A 13,043-nucleotide genomic window follows, 5' to 3' on the forward strand; every position below is an offset into this window, starting at 1 on the left:
TCCAGGAGTTCCACCTGGGGCTCGGCCATGGATCTCTGCATCTGCTTCCATCAGACCCTGGATGAGAGTTCTATCATGACAGCCAGGGTGTTCAGCCATCCAATCACCAGAGCAGGTCACCAATGACATCATGAGGCTTGCAGGCAAATGGATGGAAGCAGAAAAAAAAATCATCAAACAATCCCCCCTCTCTCACACCGATTGGGCTCCAGGCGGCTGTGGATCTCTGCATGCGCTTCCATCAGACAGTGGATGAAAGTTCTATCATGATAGCCAGGGTGTTCAGCCATCCGATCACAAGAGTAGGCCAGCTCAGCCACTCTCTTGACCATTGCTAGTAGTCTACAGTGGAGGTATCTTTGTGGATTTCTGGGGACCTCTCTAGCACTCTGCTTCTTCTATTCCCCTGGGGTCTTCATTCATCATGATATCTCCCTCCCTGTTCTCCTACTCTGCTCCTGATCCAGCTGGTACCTTCAACATTCATGAGTTCCCTCTAGTTTGGTTTGGTCGTCCCTGCATATTTCCCCATCATGATCCTGATACACTTGCTCATGGAATCATTCTTCTCTCTCTTTGACTGGAACTCCTGGAGCTCTGTCTAGTGATTGGCTGTGGATCACTGCATCTGCTTCAGGGGGAAGGGCTTGGACTTGCCTGAACTGAATGTGCCTCCCCATGGGAGGCCTTGTCTTCTTGTGGATGGGAGTGGGGAATGGCGTGGGAGGGAGAGGCTGGGGAGGTGGGAGGAAGAAAGAGGAGGATCTTTGATTGGTATGTAAAATGAATGAAAAAAATTTCTAAATTAAAAAAAAAGACAATACAGTAGTACCCATCGTTAAAAGCAATAAAATAACACTAATTATGGTCGTGCACTTAAGAGGGAAATTCAGAATGATAAGGAATTTAAAAGCCACACTCAGCCTTTAAATAAAATAATGGTGGAATATGGTTTAAGACCAGCAGTGAGTGAAGTTGAGCAACAAGAGTTCAAGATCAGCCTTAGGCATTTCATGAATTTAAGGCCACTCTGGACAAACTGATAAGCTGTTGCAAGAAAACAGTAAGTAAATAAATAAGCAAGCAAACCAAAAACTAAATAAAAGCATAGACTCTTGAAATAATATTGCACATAGAAGTTCACAAACGCATATATTTATACACATACATATTGCAAAAAGGAATGGTGGGGATGTGAATACAGTTGTATGAATCTTGTTTATAAATAGAATGTGTGTGTTTAGATTTTACTTTTAAAGAGATTTTTTTCTTATCTTAATGGTAATCTTTGGAGATATATAATAGTACATAAACTTGTATAGTATTCTTATTAGTTAAGTGTATGTCACATTTTAGTTTTTTTTTGATTGTAAGAACAAAATAAAAATCCAACTTTTGTGGTGGTATTGTGTTCCCCAAAATATTGTGTACCTTAATTAACTTATCTGGGGTCAGAGAACAGAAAAGCCACTAGTTAGGCAGTGATAGCACATGCCTTTAATCCTAGCATTCCAGAGGCAGAAATCCATCTGGGATCTCTGTGAGTTCAAGGCCACATTGGAAACAGCCAGGCATGGTGACTCACACCTTTAATCCCAGGAAGCAAGCCTTTAATCCTAGGGAGTGATGGTAGAAAGCAGAAAGGTATATAAGGCGTGAGGACCAGAAACTAGAAGCATTTGGCTGGTTAAGCATGTGGCTGGTTAAGCATTAGGCTGGTTAAGCTTTCAAGCTCTGGAGCAGTAGTTCAGCTGAGACCCATTCTGGATGAGGACTCAGAGGCCTCCAGTCTGAGGAGACAAGACCAGCTGAGGATCCGGCGAGGTGAGGTAGCTGTGGCTTGCTCTGTATCTCTGATCTTCCAGCTTCACCCCAATACCTGGCTCACAGGTTTGATTTTATTAATAAGAACTTTTAAGATTCCTTCTACAAACTTTAATGAGTTTTGGAAGTGGCCTATATTTATAGACAATTTTTGACAAATTCTTCACAATTAGATTATTTATCAACTAAGTTTTGAGGTTTTATGGCAGTTTAAGTTACATTTAAAACACCCATCTTTCCATTGCAACAAATCATTACATAAAAAGGAAAACAATAACGGATAATGAAGCAATGTTTTTTCATATAGAAAAAGATAGAACAAGGATATCTCGTTTTATCTAAGTAAGATGACATTAATGACTGCCTCTAATACCCAAAACAAAATAAACTACTGCAAGAATGTAGGATGAATGTGAGGGATTTTTGTTTGTTTGTTTTTGGTTTTTCAAGATAGGATTTCCCTGTGTAGTTTTGGTGCCATGCCTGGATCTTGCTCTGTAGACTAGACTGGCCTCGAACTCACATAGATCCACCTGGTTCTGCCTCCCAAGTGCTGGGATTAACGCCATGCACCACCACTGCCCAGCATGAAAGTGAGTTTTAAGAAATTAGTTATTATATAGTAATTTTCAGCATACCCCAGTATTATGCAGCCTAGATCATAACAAGTCCTCAGATCTGTGATGGAGAAAATATCACAAAGCCAGGTTTTTTTTTTTTCCGTATCTGTTGAATACAAATATGAGAACCAAAGACAAAGGAGAAATTGATTAATGCACCATGCACCATGTATGCCACTATTAAATTCAACTCCATGCTAGCTCCTCCACATTACCTACCTAGGTATGCTACAGTGGTAGACATGGGCAACTTGTTCACAAACAGGAGAATTCTTAAAGTTTAAAGAGATATCCATTCCACATTCCCTAATCCTATACAAAGATTTTATTGAGTTTCTAACATTCACTGGATGTTACCTTTATTTCATCAACACAACAATCAGAAGCCCCTTCTCCTGATTGATTCCTTCAGAATCGGGAGGATATTCAAAACATACCTTACATGAAAGGAATGCAGGCTACATTACTTGATTAAGGCTTTAATATAATGTCAAAATAATGATTATCAAATTAGTTTTGTTTCCCTATACATCAGAGGTTCGAAGTAAAATGCAAGTAACATTAAAGAGCAACATATATGGATGAAGTAATTATCTATCCAGAATAAACTGATACTACTCAGTACCAGTAATAAAAAGCAAATAAATAGTAAGCATGCCCTCGCTTTGTTTGCTAATTTTTAGTTTTGTTTCTGTTATTTTTATATTCTTTGTGTTGAGGGTGAAGGAGCTTTTCAGCTCTTTTATGTTTATTAAAACATAACATGAATCACAACCAAGCTAACCATTGTCATTAATTCACATAATTCCTGAGGGAGTGATCATTGAACTTTAGAAAAAATGAAATACCTAAGAATATTGCACAGCTTCAGAGTCTCTTTCAGCAGAGACTTAGATTTTCTATGAAGTTATAATATAGTGGGTCTTTCTTTTTCATAGGTTGCACTTAGATTAGCAAAGTGGTAATCCATTTGTGTTTAGTTAAAGTACATATACTACACTCCCATTTTTAAAATGAAAGCATGTCATTAGATAAAATAATATTCATTTTAAGATTAAAAAGTTAATTTCCTCAGTCTTTGGTCAAATATGTTAAAAATCTTATTAAATTTTTATTTAATAAGGTAGTCAAGGTATATAATTGCAGTACATTGAATATTATACACTTCTCTTGATAAGCAAGTATCATTATGATCAGATTTGTCCCTTTGATTTTTGTAATCATTTTAATTTGTTTCATTAAGTCTATGAAATATCTTATACTGCCCAAACTATAAAAACTAACATATTTAGAGAATCTTGTTATGATATAAAAAATGCATAACACTTTGTCTTTTAAAAACACATTTCAGAACCACAAAGCACACTAGTAATTTCTATGAGGAAGAAAAGATTGCTTCCAAATGCTCAGATTACTTATTTCCCAAGAGGGACATTTGTAGGACAGTTGAACATCAAAGTCAGCAATGAGACATGAACCATTAAAATTCCTTGTGCAAATAAAAATGGCTTGTGAACACAGCAATTTATTTTATATTTAATTTGCATTTATACTCCAGAGATATGTTACAACATAATTTGAATCTCTCAGTTGTCTTATTTTGAATGTCCACTGTTCAGGTTTGTAACTCAAATGACTTTTCCTAAATGGTAATTGTAGTACATTAGACTAGCATATGGCTACAAAATGATTATGTCTATATTTTTAAAAGAGATTAAACAGTTGGCTTCTAATTTTATAATTCATTAATCTTCCTTTTTGCATTCTTGATTTCCAATATTTTTTGAAGAAAATTTAAAATATTTCTTTTCCAAATGACCATAGTTTAATGACATGTTAATTGTGCTCCCCTTTCTTAGGAGTCACATTACATAGAAAAGTTTTAGAACATAAAAATTAACACTTAGGGTCTGTCTTTGTTGTTCACCATAGCTAGAGTATTCCTGTGTCCACCCAGCTCCTGCAACCACTCAGACCCAATTAAACATACAGAGACTTATATTACTTATAAACTGTATGGCCATGGCAGGCTTCTTGCTTATCTGTTCTTATATCTTAAATTAACCTATTTCTATAAATCTATACCTTGTCATGTGGCTCGTGGCTTACAGGTATCTTAGCTCGCTTCTCCTCATGGCAGCTGGCAGTGTCTCCCTCCCTTAGCCTTCCACCTCCTATAATTCTCATCTCTACTTATCCAGCCTACACTATACTTCCTACCTGGCTTCTCCCAATCAGCATTTTATTTATCAATTAGTCAGAGCAACACATTCACAGCATCCCCAGCAGCTCATTAAGTTGACCCAATTCTTTCATAGTACAGAAGGAACTCTGAATTTGATCCTTAGAACAATATATACCAGATATGGCATCCAATACCTATAGACTCAATACTTACAAGATGCAGGCAAGTGGCTGTGAAGTTCAAGCTTCTTCTCTATTACAAATCCAACTAGTCACCAGTCTGACATAAATAAAAACCTCATATTAATACAAAGTAAAATTAAAAATTATGACTTTGGCAGTATGAGGGGCCACTGGCAGTGGGACCAGGAATTTATCCCTAGGGCATGAATTGGCTTTTTGAAGCCCATTCCCTATGGAGGGATATCTTGTTCAGTCTATATGGGTAGGAGGAACTTGATCCTGCCTCAGCTTGATATGCAGACTTTATTGATTCCCTAAAGGGGCCTTATCCTCTCTGAAGAGTGGATAGGTGATGGGGTAAGAGGAAGAATGGGGTGGGGAGGTAAGTGGGAGGAGGGGAGGGAGGGGGAACTATAATTGGTGTGTAAAATGGAAAAAATCCTTTTAAATAAAAGAAAAGAATATTTGATGTAAAAAAGATAATGTCAATAATCTAAAAAGATTTCTTGGAAATAACTAATTTTTGAAGAATGAAAAATCACACATACAGAAATAAGTGCTTAAAATGAAGTAAGGATATGAAAGGAAAGTTAACGAAATCGGAAATATGTTTAAGACTATTGAGTCTTCGACTTTATGAAACTGTCAGAGTCGCCAGAGCCCTCTCCTTGCTCTATACTGCTCTGTCAGTCATTCAACAATTTCATTGATACTTTACTTTATGACACTGGATAAATTATATACGTAAAATTATAATGGAAATTCAGTACACTTGTAATAAATTTACAGTCATAAATTGCATTTTTAAAGTGATGGTATAAATTAATAGCTTTTCCTGTTGTATTGAGAAAATCTTCAACATACTTAAATGAAATATGAATTAAAGCATAAATAAGTATATAAAGGAAAATTATATAATGTGTATTTTGGAGAATTGTACAATAATATCTTGTAGTGCTTCACATTGAAAATGAAGATAGCCAGAGGCTCTCCAGTCAGTCCTTTTAATGATAAAGCAGATCATTTTAACAAGAATCTTGTTTAATTTTTGTTCTGGTATGAAGTGTTTTTTGTTTCTTTTTTTATAATTTTTGATGGGCACTCTGAATCTTAAATCATTTTCACAATTGTCTCTGAAATGATGGTAAACCCATAAAGACTAATTCTCTTGTTATTCTCATACTAAATGATTATGGCAGATTTAGGTGATGGTGAGCTTTTACATAATTAACACAGTGTTGAACAACAAGTGTATTTGTACCCCAAATCTGTATCTCCAACTTTAGACCTTTAGCTTAGGCTAACTGTATTTGTATATGACACTTCCTGCTGGAGTCCAGCTCTGGATGAGGGCAGGGTCTGAAGATGGGTGGATGAAAGAGCAGCGATAGAGGGATCAGACATGGGATACTTCTAGTTTCATTTAGGAGAGATAAATAGAGAGAAAGCATACTAGAATCATCCACAGTGGGACAGGTCCCAGCAGAGGATGTAAGGAGTTGGTGTGGGAAGGAAGTGAGGCAGGCCATGGTGATTAGAAGAATCTTGTAGCCTGACTGACTAGCAGCTGGAGTGTTTCTTTATTTATACAAAAATTTAGTAAGCAGGGATACATTCATGATGTTACCAAACAGATCATATCATTTTTGGTTTGGGACATGTGTTTCACTTCCTTTTGCTCATCTTTTAGTCATCATTAACATACTATGACAGAACAGAGTTATCATTTCCAATCATTTTTCCTCACATTTTGACATCATTAATAAACAGAGTTATTATTCTTACTCATTAAACCCATAACCCAATATTTAAGAATCTAGAGACATATGACAGCCTGTTCGCAGGCTGGTAGCTTTGGTTGCTTCAAGGACACTAGAACAAAACAAAATCTGCAAGCTACCACAGGCATTTTGCCATGTCCCAAACAGTGTGTTATTAACTCTTAATGGTCAGAGTGCCCAGGAAAAATCCTCAGGCTAAAACTTCTGCAATTATTATTTAAATTCTTGCATAACACAATGTTTATAATTTTATAGAATTTGTCTATATGTCTAATCCTGGCATTCTGTTGTTCCTTGGTCGTATGACATTATTATGACTCTGCATGTGATAACTTTTCTAAGAAATGGAGGTTCTGAAGTCTCATTTTTACCATCTTTCCACTCTATACTTTGTTCATCAATACATCTTTGTATAGGGGAGAGGTATACGCCATGTAATTGTCTGAGTGAACAATAGAAAGAGGCTTATACTCTGAACTGTGGCCAACTACTCTAGTCTATTTTGATAGATCTCGTTCCTGAGTAAGTACAGGGACAGATGTTTCAAGAATGTCTCATAGCCTCATGAAAAGACCTCTGGCTTCTTCATGTGTCACAATCTCCAAGGCCTAAGGAAGACCTTCAAGTAGATAAGGATATCTCCCTAAAAGCGGGGGTAATAGTATGTTCAGACATTCCTGGGGAAGCTTAGAAGCAGCATTACTGAGAGAAGGCATAAATGATTCATAAGGAATTTTCCATCAATCTAATATCTCCAAATTGTACAAATATTAAAAGTGCCCCAAGTATGTAACAGGTGAAGATGAAATCCAAAGGTGGCATGGCAGCCATCATGTGGCTCAGCTTTGCTGGATCTTTGTCAAGCAGATTTATGATTTCTGCAATTTCCTTCAGATATGGCTGTGCCAACTTCCTTTTACTGTGCCTTCTATTTTTTTCGACTTCTCTTTAATTAAAAATGTAATTTCATACTATTCTTTATAACTCACTTTTATTTCAAAGTTTCAAGTTTGTAAGTAACAAGGTAGGCTATCTTACTTTGATTATTATATATGGATACTACCCAACTGTTATTTTAGTTTATTTGTTTTTTAAATAGTATCACAGAAATAGATAATGTTATATACATTAGCAGTGTCATAGATATATCTAGAAAGAATTATTAGCAAAACATCTAGGAATCTAATGATATTAACTCAGTAAAATGTATAAAAAATGGATATCACATAATTTCAGTCAATTAGAAGAAATTAAGATGAGTCTTCTCTCTACTGTATGATGTTGTGTTAGACATACAAGATATGTGCATATTGATATTTGTATGATTATGCTTCTTCAATAATTAGGAAGATGTTTCTACCATGTAACAGTATATATCTAAGGATAATGACTTTGGTAGCAACACTGTTGACACTTTGACAATAATAATAAATATAATAGTAAATATGGACTATCCTATGTGTAAATTTTACAATAAATATTATCACATTTATTTAATTTTGATTTCATTGCTGTTGTTTCATAAACAAAAGAAAGAACTAATGATGTTACCCAGAATAAATAAATTGATGAGAAAACAAAGATACATAGGTAACATTTCATTTCTTTAATCTCTGGAACCACAGTGAGTGCAAAATATTTCCATGTTTATTAAGACTTTTAAACCAAATACATTAAGAAATATAACATAATTTTTATATTAACTACATATGCCAATACATGGCTTTGCTCTGTAAATATTAATCCACTCCTCTTAATAATTTCTTATATTGTCAGCAGAAAATAATCATCTAAAGAAGTGTGTGTGTGTGTGTGTGTGTATGGTGGTATTTTATTTGTACTGAAATGTGATTTTCATTGTATGTTAATAAATAAATTTGCCTGGGGGTCAGAGCTATTAGAGCCATAGCAAGAGCGTAGTGGTGGTGGCGCACACCTTTAATCCCAGCACTTGGTAGAAGAGCTAGGTAGATTTCTGTGTGTTCAGGGATACAGCCAGCATTGGAGACATATGCCTTTAAGACCTGGAGGGCGGTACTTACAGGCAGTGATAAGGCAGTCATGTGTTTGGATTTACAACCAATGAGAAGGCAGAACAGAAAGACTATTTAAAGACAGACACACAGGAAGCAGCTCTCTTTCGGGGAAGCTAGGAGCACTGCAGGAGGTAAGATTTTAGCTCTGAGCTCTGACCTCTCAGCTTTCTCTTTTACATTGGTTCTGTGTTTCTTTTTTTTTTTTTGTTTTTTTGTTTTTTTTTGTTTTTGTTTTTGTTTTTTCGAGACAGGGTTTCTCTGTGTAGCTTTGCGCCTTTCCTGGAACTCACTTGGTAGCCCAGGCTGGCCTCGAACTCACAGAGATCCGCCTGGCTCTGCCTCCCGAGTGCTGGGATTAAAGGCGTGCGCCACCACCGCCCGGCGGTTCTGTGTTTCTTATTTTAATAAGACGGTTGGTTACATCAACATGTGTGTGTGTGTGTGTGTGTGTGTGTGTGTGTGTGTGTGTGTCTTTGCCTCATGTTTGGGAGCCTACAGGGCACCTGTTGTTACCCATTAAACATAGGTGCTAGGCTGAACACAAGCACTAGAAAAAATAGAAAGTATTCTTACTGCTAAGCATCCCTTCAGATCTGAAATAAATTTTATATAAATCATTTAAAATACTTAAATTTATATTTCAATTCTAAGTGATTCTAATAATCTATTTAAGTCATATATCATAAGAAAATTATACCAACTATAGAAGTAATAACAGAAAGAAAATAATTTTCTGATAAAAATGTAGAAAACTAAACATACAATAAGGGGTATAAGTACGGTATCTAAATATTAAAAGGTTAGAATTTCTGAACATATCATGAAAAATAATGGTACTTTTTGTATTAACTTGTCCTATCAATAAAATATTTTCTTGCCTTATAAGTATTCTCTATTATTTTCAACATTCACATCATACATCAATATTTGCATAATTTATAATGAGGTATTAAATAATATAAACAAAATTTAAGAATCATAGATGAAAGAGTACATATATATGTACATATATATGTATATGTAATTGTCTATATGTAAATATATGTGTATGTGGTTGATATATTATGCATTCAAATAAACTTATCTGGGGGTCAGAGAACAGAACAGCCACTATATTAAACATAGAAGTTAGGCAGTGGTAGCATATGCCTTGTTTTCCTAACCTTGATAGATAATCTTTTTTTTTATTATTAAGAGATTTTCTATTCATTTTACATATCAACCAAAGATTTCCCTGTCCTCCCTCCTACCACCTCCCAGCCTCCCCCCCCCAACCCACCCCTCATTCCCACCTCCTCCAAGGCAAGGTCTCCTATTTGGAGTCAGCAGAGCCTGGTACATTCAGTTGAGGCAGGTCCAAGCCCCTCCTCCCTGCACCAAGGCTGCACAAAGTATCCCAACATAGGTACTAGGCTCCAAAAAGCCAGCTCATGAATTAGGGATGGGTCCCATTCCCACTGCCTGGGGGCCCCCTAAACAGTTCAAGCTAAACAACTGTCTCACTTATCCAGAGGGCCTATCCCAGTACCATGGGGGCTCCTCACCTATTGGTCCACAGTTCATGTGTCTCCACTAGTTGGGCTTGTTGTCCCTGCACTTTTTCCAATCATGGTGTCGATATCTCTTGCTCATAGAATCCCTCCTCTCTCTCATTGATTGGATTCCTGGAGCTCTGCCTGGGACCTGGCCATGGATCTCTGCATCTGCTTCTGTCAGTCACTGGATGAGGGTTCTATGATGACATTTAGGAACTAGACATCAAAATACCTAATGATCCAATTAAAAAATAGGCTACAGAGCTAAACAGAGAATTTTCAACAGAAGAATCTCAAACGGCCAAAAGTCATTTAAGGAATTGCTCAACATCCTTAGTCATTAGGGAAATGCAAATCAAAATGACTCTGAGATACCATCTTACACTTGTCAGAATGGCTAAGATAACACTTCTACACTGTTGGGGGGAAAGCAAACTTGTACAATCACTTTGGGAATCAGTATGGTGGTTTCTCAGAAAATTGGGAATCAATCTTCCTCAAGACCCAGCTATACCACTCTTGGGCATATACCCAAGGAATGCTCAATCATACCACAAAGACACATGCTCAAATATTCATATCAGCATTATTTGTAATAGCCAGAACCTGGAAACAACTTAGATTCCCCTCAATTAAATAATGGATAAAGAAAATGTGGCACATATACACAATGCAGTACTACTCAGCAAAGAAAAACAATGACATCATGAGGTTTGCAGGCAAATGGATGGAACTAGATAATATCATGCGGAGTGAGGTAACCCAGATTCAGAAGGACAAATATAGTATGTACTCACTCATAAGTGGATACTAGAGGTAAAGCCAAGGATAACCAGACTGCAACCCACAGCTGCAGGGAGGCTAGCTAGTAAGGAGGACTCTAAGATAAATGCAAGGATCACCCAGTGATGGAGAAGTGGATGAGAGCTACATGAGAAAACTGGGGGTGAGGGGGCATAATGGAAGGCAAGGGTCAGGGGAATACGAGCCTAGGGGAGCAGGAAGTTAGAGTTGAAACGGGAATAGAGGGAGAGAACAAGGAAAGAGATACCATGATGAATGAAGACACCATGAGGGTAGGGAGAATCAGAGTGCTAGAAATGTTCCCAGATCCACAAAGATGACTCCACCATACATTCAGCTGAGGCAGGTCCAAGCCCCTCCTCCCTGCACCCAGGCTGCACAAAGTGTCCCAATATAGGCACTAGGCTCCAAAAAGCCAGCTCATGCACTAGGGATGGGTCCCATTCCCACTGCCTAGAGTTCCCCTAAACAGTTCAAGCTAAACAACTGTCTCACTCATCCAGAGGGCCTAGCCCAGTACCATGGGGGCTATAATGCTGATATGAACATAGTTGGTGGGAATGCAAACTTGTTCAGCCACTTTGGAAATCAGTATGATGTTTCTCAAAAAATTAGGAATCAGTCTTCCTCAATACCCAGCTATACCATTCTTGGGCATATACCTTATCTTTTTATTGGGAATCTAACAATGGTTTATATAGTTTGTTTTCCCATTTATGACTAAGGATGTTGAGCAATTCCTTAAATGTCTTTTGGCCATTTGAGATTCTTCTTTTGAGAATTTTCTGTTTAGCTCTGTAGCCCATTTTTTTAATTGGACTGTTAGGTATTTTGATGTCTAGTTCCTAACTGTCATCACAGTGGAAGCAGATGCAGAGATCTATGCCGGGTCCCAGGCAGAGCTCCAGGAGTTCATATAATGCTGATGTGAAGATAGTTGAACATGTGTCCTTGTGGTATGATTGAACATTCCTTGGGTATATGCCCAAGAGTGGTATAACTGGGACTTGAGGAAGATTGCTTCCCAATAAAAAGATAAAAGGCAATGATCGAGAGGGTGCCTGAGCAGGCCTACTCTGGTGATCGTATAGAATATGTCTTTAATCCTAGCATTCCAGAGGCAAAGATCCATCCAGATCTCTGTGAGTTCAAAGCCACACTAAAAACAGTCAGGCATAGTGACACACACCTTTAATCCCAGGAAGTGATGACAGGAATCAGAAAGGTATATAAGGCATGAGGGCCAGAAACTAGAGCCTTTTTAAGCTTTTAGCTTTTAGCAGCAGTTCAGCTGAGATCCACTCCGGTGAGGACCTAGAGATATTCAGTCCGAGGAAACAAGATTAGCTGAGGAATTAGCAAGGTGAGGTTGGATGTGGTTTGTTCTGTTTCCCTGATCTTTCAGCACTCATCCCAATACCTGGCTTCTGAGTGCTTTTATTAATAAGACATTTTAAGATTTGTGCTACAATGTGTATATACATATATCTATATATATATAGAGAGAAAGATGTGATCATGAGTTACAGAGAAAATACTGAGAAGACTAGTCAAAAGATTTAGTAAATTACTATATGTATACAAAATGTCCACTTCAGCTCAACAGCTAGAGGTCTAAGCAGTATTATAAAACATCTACAGACATAAAAATGAACATAACTTTAGTATCTCTATTAATTTATGCTTTTTATTCTTCATAAACTAACTCTCAAAGAGTTATGTTTAAACACAAAATATTGCAATATATTCCATTGATTGACTAATGACACCTGAAACATGGTTTTGATGATTATAAATTTTGAATGAGAAAACAATAACATTGATAATATATAATATTTGAAAAACATTCCTTTGGAAAGGTAACTAAGTCTTTCCATATTTATATTTTTTCAGTGTATAGCATAATAATTACAAGGTAAATAATCCTGGTGTTAATCTACTTGAATCAATTTGGTTCAAACATTACTATGTCTAGTGACTTCCATATATAAACATTGGCACACATATGCTCATACTCACACCCATTAGCTGTACAATCACATATTTATACAGATGAAAAAACAAAAACAGATTCAT

This window comes from Peromyscus maniculatus, chromosome 9, assembly GCF_049852395.1.
Source record: "Peromyscus maniculatus bairdii isolate BWxNUB_F1_BW_parent chromosome 9, HU_Pman_BW_mat_3.1, whole genome shotgun sequence".
In the NCBI taxonomy this organism is placed as follows: domain Eukaryota; kingdom Metazoa; phylum Chordata; class Mammalia; order Rodentia; family Cricetidae; genus Peromyscus; species Peromyscus maniculatus.